The sequence below is a fragment of the Nycticebus coucang genome, chromosome 2, assembly GCF_027406575.1.
Source record: "Nycticebus coucang isolate mNycCou1 chromosome 2, mNycCou1.pri, whole genome shotgun sequence".
Classification (NCBI taxonomy): Eukaryota; Metazoa; Chordata; class Mammalia; order Primates; family Lorisidae; genus Nycticebus; species Nycticebus coucang.
Window position 1 is genome coordinate 182,026,449 of NC_069781.1, and position 14,617 is coordinate 182,041,065.

Genomic DNA, 14,617 nt, shown 5'->3' on the forward strand with positions numbered 1-14,617 from the left:
GCGGCAGGAGGAGATGGCTGCCGACCACATAACTGTCTTAGGAAATGAAATACTCAGAACTTTTGGGAGCTGCAGGACACTGGCTCTGAACTGACACTTATTCTAGGAAACCCAAAAGGTCCTGGGTATCCACCAGCGTGGCAGGGGCTTATGGAGGTCAGCCGGCCAACGGAGCATTACCTCAGGTCTGCCCCAGAGTGGGGCAGTCGCAGAACCTCAGTTCTGGGATATAGAATGGAAATAGAGTCCCCGTGCTGGGGAGGAGGGCGGAGAGAGGTAAAGGGCCTGTGCAGGGTCATTCCAGGTCACAGTGAGTACGGCTGTTCCAATTCCAGTGTTGCTGTTTTTCTCCGAGTGGGCCTGGCCAGCAGGAATGGGCGTTCCGGGAGGGCAGCTGCTGCCTCAACTTCCCCCTCGGGGATGGACTCACTGCTGAATTAACAGTTCATTTCTTCTACGTAGGGGGACCATTCAAGGTCTTTTGACACTCCCTGGCACCCAGCTAAAAGGGGCTCCAAAGTTAAAATAATGTGAAAATTCTGGGACATCTTCTATGATGTGGTGAGGACAGACAGTGGCTAGCCCTAAGGGCCGCACACCCAAATGGGGAAGGCTTTGGCCTGAGCCCACCCTTCCTGCTTTGGAGGGTCCTCCCCACACCCTGTTCAGTTTCCCAGAGATCCTCATCGATGCTAGTTTGGGGACAGGGCCTGCAGGTGGCCATTCACACCTCAATGTGCATGTGTGTCCCTGCACTTCCATACCTCTAGGGGAGGGCATTTTAGAAGTCACATTTCATTTTGAAACATGCCAGCCGTGATAACACTGGCTGCTTTTATCCAAGGACCATGGGGGCCTGGGAACTCTCTTATCAAGGCTGCCCAGGCTGTGGGGGCCATACCTGCTTCTGTAGGAGGGGCCCTGGGGTCTTACCTTGCACCTGCCATCTGACCCTGGCTCCAAATCTCCTTCTGACGACAGTTTCCCTGCTCAGACTTTCTGCCTGCACCTCACAGCCCTTCCCAATGCAGCCTGAGCTCACCTGGGGAAACAGCCTCAGCCCCACCTACACTCCTTCCAGAAACAAATAATTTTTTTCATTAAAGAAAATGGATTTATATTTGCTACATCAAAGAAAGAGGAAAAGCTTCAGTGCAATTTCCATTTTGCATTTCAGTATTGATTTTATTTTTAATTAGAGCTTCGACATAATCCATTCCTGATTAGTTTGCGGATTCTCCTTGCTTAAAACCTCTCAGGTCTTCAACCCTTCAAAGGGAGTATTCCCTGCCAGTCCTTAAGTATCACCTGAGCATCTTCACCATTAACCCAGCTCAGAGTAGACTCAGATGAGGACAAGAAGATTGGGGTTCCCTCCCATGTCCTGTGACATTCAACATGAACATGATAATAAGCCACCAAAAAATGGCAGGAAATCAGACAAAGATCTGTCAGATTTGCCGGGGTTGTGTCTTACAGTAACACACTCCATGTGTTGATTTGTTTTACTGGTTCATTTTCTGTTAATTATCCCTTCAGATTTTTTCCTATTTTTGATGCCTTTTCAGCTATCTTATAACACTTGGTGGTCCCCCTGTTACAAGGGTGGGAAAGTTGCAAGACTCCCCCCACCCGTGTGTGCCTGAAACTGTGGCTACCTCCAGACCCCACATACACCGTGTTTTTTCCTATATGTGTGTACGTAGGATAAAGCATAGTTTATACATCAGGCACAGCGCCTGTGGCTCAGTGAGTAGGGCGCCGGCCCCATATGCCGAGGGTGGTGGGTTCGGACCCAGCCCCGGCCAAACTGCAACAGAAAAATAGCCGGGCATTGTGGCGGGCGCCTGTAGTCCCAGCTCCTCGGGAGGCTGAGGCAGGAGAATCGCATAAGCCCAGGAGTTAGAGGTTGCTGTGAGCCGTGTGACGCCGCGGCACTCTACCCGAGGGCAGTACAGTGAGACTCCGTCTCTACAAAAAAAAAAAAAAAAGAGATTAACAACAGGAACCCATAATAAAATAGAACAATTATAACAATGTATCATAACGTGAGTTATGTGAATGTTCTCTCCTCTGTTGTCCTCAAAGTATCTTACTGTGCCGGACTCACCTACCTTCAGACCCCCTTGATCAAGAGTGACTTGCCTTTAATTTTTTTTCTTTTTTGTAGTTGAAGCCCAGTTTACAGACAAGGAAGGGTGTAGCGTACACGAATCTCAAATGCATAGCTTGGTGATTTTCACCTGTGTGGACACTTCAGATAAAAATGCAAAGCATTCCTGCTATCCTGAGGGTCCCTCAGGACACGTCCCCAGAGTGGCTGCTTCCTGACTTCTACCCTCAGTGCTTTTGGAAAAACACCCAGTTCCTAAACCGTGCTCCTGATTCCGATGCCCTGATCTGCTGCCGTCTGCTGAGTTTGTCTCTGGGCAGTGTGCCCCGGCCCAAACCCTTCTTAGGAACTCTTAGGATCCCAAACGGTGGGACTCACTTCAATACACACCCCATTTTTCAGCCTTCCCAGGCATGCTCCTGGCTTCTGGGACTAATCCAAGTCACCCTTCAGTCCCCTCTCCTCCTCTCCTGGTCTCTACTAGCCTCGGCCCTCACTCCTGCTAAGCCGGAGCCCTGATGTTAGAACTTCTGCTTGGCTGTTCTTGACCAACGGTGCAGTGGGCTTGCAAAGTTTGAACTGAAAGGTATACTTCAGATAGGGATCTCTGCCTGCGCCTGTGACTCTTGAATAAATACCAGAGCCTGTATGTAGGAGTCTGAAGAGACTAACCCTGACTTCACTCCAGCTGAGACTGGGTGCGTCCCTTGCCCTCTGTCATCTGACAGGTCCGTAACAGCCCTCTCAGCACACTGCCCATGCCTTCCTCCTGGTCGATATCACTAGTTCACCTTTCTGCTCCCTTCTGCCCGGCCCTTATGCAGCATCTGAATCACCTGTTCTCAGCCCCAGCTGCACATTGGGTTTCCCTGGGAGCTTTGAAGCAATTCTGGTACCAGTCATCACCCCACAAAGATTCTGGTTCAGTTAGCCTGGGGTGCGACCTATGTGTGGGGTTTTCAAAAAACTATCTCCCCTGGTGGTTCTAAAGTCAAGTTAAGGACTGTTGCTTCAAATCCTTCTCAAACAAGGCATCAGAGAGCCACAACCACCAAGTTACATCAGTAATTGTTCTGGTCTAAGCCCTGGTCGTCCCTGGACCAGAAACCTCGCTCCCCCCACCCCCTCGCCCAGTGCTGGTTAATGATGAACGACCTCAGCCCCATGCAGGCTGCAGGATCTGAATCTGCACTTTGGCCGGACCCCTGGGGGTTCCCGAGCTTGTTGTGTGGGAGAATCTGGACCGGGTGAATCCCAGGGTGCTGAGCAGCTCCGCAGCCTGCGACCTGCTCTGAGAATCTCCCTCCACCACCGACGTGGTTGGGGACCGTCCTCTGTTCTTATCTTGGTAAGGCAATGCATGTCCTTCCCTTTTCTAGTTTTTTGTGTGGTTCTTAATTAGCAGAAATGTTTCCTCCCATTCTCTGTAAATAATTCCCTTAATGCTAATCTCGTCCTTAAAGCTATTTTCCCCAAAGGACTTGTGACAATTACAAACCACAAGTTCTCTCATGAGGTCCACTTCTCCGCACAAGGTAACGCAGGTTCCTCAGCTCGGAGGCAAAGACTGTCGGGTCATTTCCACTGACCTTTGACCTTCGAGAGCTCCCAGGGTGTAGGAGTTTCTGTCCTCTGGGGGAGGCGGCTCCTTAATAAGTGACATCAAAATCTGTCAAGGGTCACCAGATGCCGATCCCTTTGCTCTGTTTTTTCATTACTGGAAATCTATCCCAAAGAAAGAAATCAATATATGATAAGAAGTTGTATGGGCAAAATATTCCTGTTAAGGAGATAAACTGAAACAATGTTAAATGTCCCCAAATAGGGAGAAATGTGTCCCCACGAGAGCACATTGGCAGGGAGGTGTGGAGTATAAGACTGCATTTATATAACAAGACACTCACGGAAAAAGTTAGGAAGAAAAAATACAAGACATTAACAAAAGAGGTATCACAGAAAAGGGGGAAAAAAACCCACCCACTACCCTACCACGGTATTTTTCAAGTTTTTATATTTGCAAAATATTTTTTGTCTTTTAAAAAAATTTTATTTATTTATTATATTTCAGATTAATATGATGGTACAAGCCTCACTAAGTTACAACATTTGTGTTTGTCGGGTGAGGTCCCGGGTGCAGCTGTGGCCCTCGCCCAGCAAGTATTTCCCAATACTGACATCATTTTAATTATGAGCGTGTAAGTACTTAAATATAAGAACGGCCTCATGCCACCCAGACCAGCGTGTTTGTTTACAGCAAAGTGAGTTTTCGGTGGTTTAGGATTTCATTTAGCAAAGGAGAAAGGTGGGAAGAAAACCTGCAGACCAGCCTGCGCTCTGAGGGCAGGGTTTGGCGATTTGCTTTTTTTCTCACTTTCCTTACTATTGAGTAGGCATCCTACTTTAAACAACAAATCGTTGTTCTCAACAAAGTTGGGTATCTTCTTTTTGTTTCCTGGGTTAAACAGCAGCACAGTGATTGCTCTTGATCAGGAATTATAAACCAGCACTTCACGTACCTCTGTGGCTGTTTCCTCCCATTCCCTGTAAATATGGACTGGGACACTGGGATCGAGAGAGGGCAAACTACTCGCCTGAGCAAGCACAGCTCCTTGGAGGCAGAAGTGGGATTTGAACCAGGTCCACGGGGCTGGCTCTCAAGTGCCCAAGGACTGTGAAGCCTGGCCTCCAAGGCAGGGCAGGCTCCTGCAGTGAGGAAGTCCCCACGGCCTCAAGTGGAGCCGGCTCTGGCTTCAGGGCGCCGGGCTGTTTATTGTTTCTGTGGCTCATTGTGAGCCATCAACACAGGGTTTGAAGGGCAACGGCTGGGTGGGGCTTTGAAGAGTGTGGAGGAGGCCTCCCTGAAGGGTTTGCCATCCAAACAGATCCAACAGAAAGCAGAGGGCGGCCAGGGTGGCCCAAAGGCTGGTGGGTGGCCAGTGAGCTGGCTGGGTCTCCTGTGCCATCACTCGGGTGACTCTGTTTCAGGATTCAAACTCCCACAGGGAAGCCAGGGTCCATCCCTGGGAGGGCTGGCGTGTGGGGCACCTGAGGCCATCTGCTGCTAGCTGGACATGGGTCTGCCTGGCTAAGCCCTGGCTGCTGGGAGGCCACACAGCACTGCCCCACCAGCTTTGCTCTCTGGGCAGTTGGGAATGTGGCCGGGCTTCCAGACGAATTCTTTTCTTTTTTTTTTTTTTTTTTGTAGAGACAGAGTCTCACTGTACCGCCCTCGGGTAGAGTGCCGTGGCGTCACACGGCTCACAGCAACCTCTAACTCTTGGGCTTACGCGATTCTCTTGCCTCAGCCTCCCGAGCAGCTGGGACTACAGGTGCCCGCCACAACGCCCGGCTATTTTTTCGTTGCAGTTTGGCAGGGGCTGGGTTTGAACCCGCCACCCTCAGCATATGGGGCCGGCGCCCTACTCACTGAGCCACAGGCGCCACCCCTAGACGAATTTTTGAAGCAAGTGTTGCAGTCTGTGAGCCTGTAGTGACGGGGAATAGGATTAGCCCGGGTATGTGGACACCGCAGACCTCTCCGCTGCACCTGGCATCTGCTGGATGCTTCTGATGGGACGGATGCTCTTCATGCCTTGTTTTACAAAATCCCTGTCACAGCTCTCTGTGTGTGTCGGAGGGGACACTGCTATCCCCGTTTCACAGATGAGCACACTAAGGCTCAGAATAGGTTCATATCCCCCCAGGTGGGGGGCTGGGGCTTGACCCCAGGCAGTGTGATCAGGGATTTTACCGCCCACATTTACCTCCTGTTACCACAGCTCGGGGGAGACAGCCCGGCTTTTGCTCCAAATGCAGTCACTTTGTCACTATCTAGGGGTTTGGTTTTCAGCATTGGGTTGGCCTCTCTTTGCCTCAGTTTCCTCATCTACAAAATGAAGGTAATGATGCTCCCTGCCTTCCTGGGTTTGCTCTGGAGGAGAGGGGCAAAGGAGCTTTCCACCTGAGACAATGAAAAAAGGTAACAGTGGACCCCCCCACCTCCTGCAAGCCTCCGTGAGGCTGTTACTAAGGCAAACGCTGTTGCCTACCGCTCTACCGCTACCTTCTCCCAGTGAAGACAACGTGTCCAGGTCGTGGGGAGACACGGAGGCAACGTAACAGAGCTAGTGTGTCAGGTGTGACCCCGCAGGGGTCTCTGGGCCATCCTGTTTTTGTTTCCCATTTTCATACAGTTTTTAGATGAACTTCCTACCTGGGTGTCCTTACCTGGAGCAGTGTCCTCTCTGTCGGTAATCACACAACCAACATAAAATTCAGACTAGTAGGGTGGGGCCTTGGGGTGTGTTACACTTTATGGGGGCAAGACATGATTGCAAGAGGGACTTTACCTAACAAATGCAATCAGTGTAACCTGGCTTATTGTACCCTCAATGAATCCCCAACAATAAAAAAAAAAAAAAAAAGAAAAAAAAATTCAGACTAGTAAATATCCTGGCAATTGACAGCATTTCTTTTATAAGGGCCAGTATTTAGTGGCAAAACTGGAGGAAGAGACAGAGTGAGATGGGTGGTCCTCTTGTTATAAAAGAAAAGGAAATTGCCTTTCATTCAGGCTGAAGCAATTTTCTGACAAGAGAAAGGAGCAGCTTCGTAAGTTACTTTTTGAGATTGGATTTGCTTAGAGCTGTTGCATTCAAATTGTGACCAAAAAAAAAAAAAAGAAAAGAAAAGAAATGACACTTGCGTTTTGCTGGGTTTAAGTTGACATCGGTTGGTTCCAGCGGGTCCTTAGAAGGAGTGGGGTTTGCGTGTGTTGCTGCGACTTCTGTGTTTCCCAAGAGAGGCTGCCACCCCTGCTGCGGGGAAGTTGGGCTGGCACGGGGACACAGAACGTCCAGCTGACTGTGCGTGCCACCTCTCGGCGGGGCTTTCTCCTTAGCCCGTGTCACACTGGAGAGAGGGAGCTGAACCCACACGTGTGGGTGTGGGAGAGACCGTGGCTTTGCTAATTGGGGTTTTTCTCCTTGTCTCAATTAGGCTCTGCTCTGCTCTTTGTCCGAGCAGAAGAGATAAAGAAGGGAGCTAGGGTTTCTGGGCAGGCCCCTGACAGGGCATCTGGTGAGAGCAAGCGTCTTTATCAGCTTGGTGGTGGTGGGGTCCCTTCCTCAGAAAACATGATCTGGTGTGATGGTGTTGTCGGACAAGCTTGGGAGGATTGGAAGGCCCCTGACCTGTGGCTGCCGGGGCCGCCTTGAGCTGGTGACGCTGCTCCTTTGCTGGGAAAGATTTTCCTTTCTTCATCAGAATTAGGAACGTTATGGTCGGCCAGTGACTCTCCAAAACCACAATCGTTTTCAGAAAACAAAAGAAGCCACCGGCTTATAAGGGCCAGTGAATGCTTTTACGGCACGCCTGGAAATTATAAAAATCAAACAAACGAGGTAAAATCGTGCCCTTCTGTGTACTTTCATCAGAAGGATTTGAAAAAACAAAAATGATGCATCAATATTTTTTTAATGCAGAAACGGTATCGAATAAAGGTCACTCCATGAATTTGTAAATTAAAACAAGGAAATGCTTATTTAAGATTTGTAAAGCCCCTACTTATCTCATAGTCCAAACCGAAAATAATACATGGATTATTTTTTGTCCCATCTAACTATGATAATGGATTTTTTTTTGGTCCCATCTAACTTTGAAGAAGTATTATACATTATATCGACATTCAGGCGAAGTCTTTCCCTTATAAGGTGTTTGACATAGATAGCTTTTATTATGTAACTCTTAAATAGAAGGAACACACATATTTCTTACAGGCCCCCAGCTGCTATTGTTATCATTGGCGACATAAAATTGGAATCCCAACTTCCAATATCAAATTTTAGCGTAAGCCCTACAAAATGTATCTTGTCAGAATGTGCCAGAACCGCTAAGCTCTTTTCGGTGGAACGAAACGCAGCTGGTACTCCGTCCTTAAGGGTTGAGAATCAACTTGCTGCCTCCTCTAGGCTAAGGAAGCAAATTGGTCACAGTTTTACGCTGCTGCAGGGCTGGCTGGGGAAGGCATGGGTTTAGATTAGCCGTGGCCTAGGCCATCAACGGGGTGACCCCGGCCTGCAGGCCGCGTCCAAGGCCTGGAGATAGGACCAAGCACCAGGAATGCAAGGAATGTTTTTCTTCGGACTCTATCGAGGCACACAGACCATGGGGATTCTGTCTGCAGTGACAGCTTTAACATTTGCCAGAGCCCTGGACGGCTGCAGAAATGGCATTGCCCACCCTGAAAGTGAGAAGGTAACGTTTATTTTTGTATTTTTTTCTCTCTCTCCCATATACAGACTGTAGAAAGACCACCAAGCGTGGACCATTTTTTTTCCACCGCCATGATGTACAATTCACATTTGTTAATCAAAAAAAAGTGCCCGAGGTTATCCACCTAGACTTTTTTTTTCTTAAACAGGAAACGGGTTTCAGATGTTTATATGTTGAAAAGTAAGGCTACTAATCTGTTTAGCCATTTACCAGGCCCTGGCTAACTCTCTCGTGCCTTCAAATGTTCAGACCTCATGGAATGACATTAATTTTTATCTTCTTTGTTATTTCGAATAAAAAAATTTTTTTCTCAATAGTCACCTGCTTTTTGGGGACAGCTCCAGTGAAATTAAGATAAATGAACTGGTAGTTTAGTTACATTGTGCTCTTAGCTACGTCGGTGTGTTTGGGAATTGAACACTCTCCGGTAATACTCCAGAACAGAGTGGATCACACATATTTTCTTGTGTCTTCTGCACAAATGGAGGTCTGTTGAGGCATCTTATTAGATGAAGAATAAAGATCACAGATGCACATAGTTCATAAGTCTATAGGAAGGGCAAAAATTCTTCTTTTTGATACTGAATTTTCTTTGGTCGGCGTGATAATTTCCATGTTCTCAACGTTAGGCCATGCGTGCTCACAGAACACAGCCGTTCACTTCCCTGCGAGTTCACAATCTCTTGAAAGGGCTTCGACCTAATGCTTGGAAATTACAGTTTTTGTCTTATTGCTGGATTCTTTCTTCCTTGCTCCAGGGCTGACAGTTTTCCACAGTTGCTGCTGGTGAAAACGCGTCCCTGTTTGGTTCGGCAAATCGATGATATTTTTTTCTATGTCGGGGAGGTTTATATATTTATAGTCTGGGGAGAAAGGGGAAGTTTGAATGCTTAAGTGAATTTGTTAGTATTCAAGTCATTGGCTCAAAAAAATTTTAAAGTGTAGCATACAAGGCAGAAGAACTGATATTATTTGCTAAAACTGGCAAATAACTTGTCTGCATTTGACCAAATGCTTTATGTCCACAGATTTTGCAAGGGAGCAAAAGAACTATTCTTGGGGAATTTCATCAAGGAGAGAAAACCAGCTAAGTGGAAATGTGCACTTAAGATCAGCCTAGTATTTTCTAGATCACGGAAGAGGGTGGATTTTTTTTTTTTTTTTTGTAAAAACGAAAACACATACAACATATCTTTTATAAAATGTTCCTGTAAGACTCCTCACCTTGCCTCCAATTTATACATATATATGTATACACACGTATTTCTATGAGGCAAAAATATATTTGTTTTCTTTCTCATCAGTAGCTGAAGAAAAGATTAGTACAAGCGTAAACGTGGGTATACAATAAATGTCCAAACGCCTTTAAACGGGAGTGGGATGGCTATGATAAGACAAATTTTAAAATATATTTTCTTTAACAAGCAAAAAAGCCGTTTTTATTTCTCGGGTTGTGTTTTAGCTCAGCATTCCGAGTGCTGAAGTCTGCAGGTGTCAGGGACGCCCAGCGACAGAGCAACAGCGGTAGTAACACTGTTCCGGCGTTGGAATGTGAGCAAAAACAGCAGAATGTGGTGCTCTTGAGAAAGTCGGTCCTGAAAAAATGAATCCCTTAAAATGTAAGCACCCAGCAGAGGCAGATGCTCGGGCGTGGTGAAAAGAGGCTGAGCTCTGCAACGCATCTGTGCCGCCGGACTCCCATTGTCCGTTAAGAACAGAAACCTCTTAGCAGGACCCTTTTGAAAGCCCCAGGGGTGCTGGACCAGCAGAGGGGACACCCGGCTGAGGGCCTACAGGGCCACCACAAGGCTGAAGAGCAGGAGCTGGCAGAAGAAATTCATCTGACGAGAGGTCGGAGGAGCAGGACAGTTCCAGCCACATGCGTCTCCCCCACGGGGCAGCGCTGGGCAGTTCGGCTGACACGGTGAAAATCACAGGAAAGGAACCTGCTCTGAGACAGGGTTTTTTAAAATGTCTTTTTGGCCCCTGGACCCTTATGAATAGGAAAATGCCAGAGTCTGCAAATCCCCTGCGATCACTGGTCAGCTCAGAGCTGAGATGTTTCCCCAACGAACACCTGGAGGGTGTAAATCACCCTGCCAGTAAACACTTCAGGCCCCAAAGGGGCTCTGGTTGCAGGCGGGGTGGGGCGGCATCCTCCCTCCCTGCACCAGGACCCGTAAACCAGGCACTGGTCCAGCACTGATAAATGCCCCTTTCACTGAAAAGACCCCCTCCTCCCAGTCTGGGAGCAGAGCCCCTTTATGGAGGTTGCTCAGATGGGGACAGTGTCCCCGCCACCCTCACCACTGAGTGGATTTCTCTGGGCTGGTACCGGGAGTGAAGCTGTCAGGCGTTCATGTGTTATGAACGACTCTATGATACCTCGGGGTGGAGGGGAGGGGATCTGGCACTTCAAGGTGGCTGACTTTGAAGGCAGCATGCAAAGATAAAATTCAAGATTTGTTTCTTAAATATTCAGAACAATGGTAATAATGGAAACCGAAGGATCCCTACAAAATGTTTCCAAATTTAGAAGAAATAGAAGTGGCGTTCCCTCTTTTAAAACATACTGAACTAAAATATGAAAATATTTTATTGTCTTAGTATTTCATTGTCTTAAAATCCTTGGGTCCTAGTGGACAATCTTTTAGTGGTCACCATTGTTAGAAAAATCCCCAAATGGGGGAAAAGCCGAGGGAAGACAGGAGAACGTATCTCAAAAAGGGTCACCAAGGGCAGCGCCTGTGGCTCAAGAAGTAGGGTGCTGGTCCCATATGCCGGAGGTGGCCGGTTCAAACCCAGCCTCGGCCAAAAACCACACACAAAAAAAGGATCACTATAGGCTCGGCGCCCGTATTACGGCTCCAGCCACATGCACCAAGGCTGGTAGGTTCGAACCAGCCCAGGCCAGCTAAACAATGACAACTACAGCAACAACAGCAAAAAAATAGCCGAGCGTTGTGGCAGGCACCTGTAGTCCCAGCTACTTGGGAGGCTGAGACAGGAGACTTGCTTAAGCCCGAGAGTTGGAGGTTGCTGTGAACTGTGACACCACAGCACTCTACTGAGGGCAACAGAGAGACTCTGTCTCAAAAAAGAAAAATAAAAAATAATAAAATAAAAAAGGTTCATTTTAGGAATTTTGGGAATTTCTTTCTCTTCTAATGTTCTCCTTTAAAAACAAAAACCTCTCCGTATAGTTCTCTGCTGAGGAGGAGTCTTCTAAATGCTGTTTTCTGAATTCAGCCAGACAGACACAAGGGCAAGTATGAAGCAGCCCTGGGTAGAGGGTTTCATGGCTCTGTCCCTTTCCACCCGCAGCACGGGTAAGAGAAATGAAGGGAACTTGAGAGCAGTCACTCTGCCTCCAGAATCAACCTGGCACCGAAGAAAAATAAGCCGCAGAAATTATTCCTCGGCCTTAAGCGAAGCCAGAATCAAGTGATGGCTGATCAGAGCAAATATTTAAATTGGATAAGTCAAATGGAGCATTATTAAATAAAGCTTGTGTTTAATACGTCTCAAACGGAAAATGTCTTTCGAAGCGCATTTAAAAACTGATCTTAGAATCTGGCCCCGTGCGTGTCCTGAGGCTTGAGCAGTGAGCACAGGAATTTGTGTTCTCACAACAAGAAGTGTGTTTCTCTCCCTCCACAGAGTATTCTTTTCCCCACGTATAAAATGAAAGCAGAAAGGTTTTCAGGCAGCTATTTAAAACCATTCATGCAACATAATAAATATACGACAATTGACCCATGTTTTAATGTTTATTCGTAGGACACGGCGCGGCACGGCCTCCACGGGGACATGGGCGGCTGCTGGAGTCCAGAACACCCACGTGTGGGGTGATGTTTTCCCACCACGGTGCAGTGGGCTAGCAGCTGACCCGTGCTCTCACCAAACGTAAAACCACTCTCTAATGGGCTTTACAATATTTATATTTTGAATTTTATTTATAGGACACCAGATGTCTACGTTCAAAAGAAAAAAAAATCATTTGGAATATGAAATCCCCCCTTCCCCATGTTCGTCAGCCCTCTCCACTCTCAAGACACATGCATGATTTGCGAGCCAGTTTTGAGCTGGGGTTTGTGGTCTCCTCCGAGGTGAGTGAGGTGGGAGATCGGCTGTCTATTCCCACCTTCTGCATGACCGTGGGAACGCCTTTGTTTCTGTTCTGCATTTTCTCCTAAGTGAAAAGCGCTAAGGCTTGTCCCAACAATGAGATTCTTTGCACCTCTCAAGAAGCCTCCTCTTAAGTCATTAAGTCTTTCTGGCACATGGGGACAGGGCTGAGAGCCACCTCTAAGTCAGCCTTTAAGGAAACTGGTTCAGATGCTACCCAAGCTGCGGTGTAAGCTGTGAACTTGGGGAAGCAAATTATCGACCACCTGTCTTTCTTCTTTCACCCTTGGAAGTGGTCTTTGGAATAAAAGGTACTTTGAAAATATGAGTTGATATTTTTGTCCACTTCTTTATTATTTTAATCATCTGATGACCTGATGAACAGGCTGGAACAGGACACCACCGGACAGACCCATCTGATGGCTCTGAAGTGGCTGGTAATGTCCCTCCAGCATTGCCAGAAGACACATCAGATCCCTCCCTACAGCTGAATCTCCCCCAGGGACCTTGCCTGGGAAACTGCATCCCCTCCCCCAGCACAACAGAGGCGCAGTTTATCTTTCAGCTCAGACCACTGTGGAGACTCAGGCTGGCTCCTGCCTTTAAGTCCCACTGGATGGTACTGAGAGGAGCAAATGAATCACCCCTCAGATGTGTCTGTAATGCACCAAGGAGCAGGCTGGGTAGGGGCCCCGTGCAGGAACACACAGGGCCAGGCGTGTTCCAGGTGCATCTCACAATCCCCTTCCTGAACCCTCCTTCTTAGCGGACACTGCTACCCACTGTGCAGACTGCCGGGAGGGACAGTGGCCCTGCAGATGGACACTGAACAGACCCACAGGGAAGTGGCAAATGGCCACACCAAGGGAACTGAGGGTCCTGAGGTTGGGTTCTGACTCCCCCACCTTCCACCTGAACCTTGATATCCGCAACCAGAGAAAACCTAAGAAAAAGAGGCTGAAGATTCACTGTGCTTGGTGCTGGCAGGGAGCGTGTGAGTGAAAAGCATCAGGCGGGAGGTCTGCAGGGGGTCTGGACTCCAGGTGGGGTGCGCGGTGGGGTGGAACACGCCCTCCCAGGCCACAAGGCTTCCATTAATCAATCAGAGCCCGGGAAGCCTGGTTTTGTTCCCTGCTGGGGCCTGCAGCGACCTTACACCTCTTCAGCATCAAAGTAGAGGGGCTGAGGCCCGGAAGGAGATGATAACTCAGGACTGGGTGCCTGGGACACCCCCGGCAAGAGAAACCAGAAAGCGGACAGATGAAGGGGCGACAGATGGAATGCAGGGAGGGCGGATAAGAAAGTGGAGTTGGAAAGACTTTAGGGTTAGAGATCTGGGGGAGGTGAGGCCCGGGAGCCATTAACAGCCAGTGAGAGGGAGGCAGGTGGGCTGGCTGGAAAGTGCAGAGATGAAGCAAGGTCAGGAGGGGGTCCTGCATCACCCCACTGGCCGTTTGGCAGGGCCCTTCTGCTGCAGAGGCCTGTCCCATCCCTGCCCCATGTTCTCAGCCCCCCGAGAGCTTACAGCACCGATCCGGATGTGGCTGCACCCAAGACTCAGACGTCTGGGCACGGGGCTGCTTCAGTGTTGCTTTTCACCTGCTGCTTCTAGATCCAGATGTAGGATTAAGCATCTATTCAGCCAACCGGAGCTTTCAGAGGCTTGGTTTCTGTGTCTTTAACTCTACAGACGCCCAGTGGACCAGCACGTCCCCAGCCTCTGGGATGTGGGAGGCGAAGGCCGGGTGAGGGCATGTGGGGCTGGTTCTTGGTGAAGCAGGAACACTCTCAGCACAGGACACAGTGCCCAGAGGCTCACATCTCTTCTGTCCCTGTGGCTGGTCAGGTCTCAAGGAAAGAGAAACAGCCCCTTGTTAAAGGGACCCTGCCCAGGGCCTTGATATCCAAATGAGCGTGTGCCAGGGACTGACCCAAAGGTGCCTCCTTCTATCAGCATGTGGCTTTCTTTTCCTTAGTCAATACAGCAGGGCAAAACAAAAGGCAAAATCTAAACGTCTCCTGGGAAAAAATACAAATCTTTTTGAAATAATGCATAAATCACGGTTATTTGTTCCAAGTAATCACGCTGCTCCATCAGCCCAC

The 14,617-nt window shown here is 48.5% G+C and overlaps 1 long non-coding RNA gene across 1 annotated transcript; it reads left to right on the plus strand.

The window, feature by feature from the left end:
• Positions 1-3,322: 3,322 nt before the first annotated feature.
• On the plus strand, positions 3,323-11,916 carry LOC128568172 (uncharacterized). Its single transcript, XR_008375004.1, has 3 exons — positions 3,323-3,461; positions 4,182-4,308; positions 9,849-11,916. It is a non-coding gene; the product is annotated as an uncharacterized LOC128568172 (long non-coding RNA).
• The last annotated feature ends 2,701 nt before the right edge of the window (positions 11,917-14,617 follow it).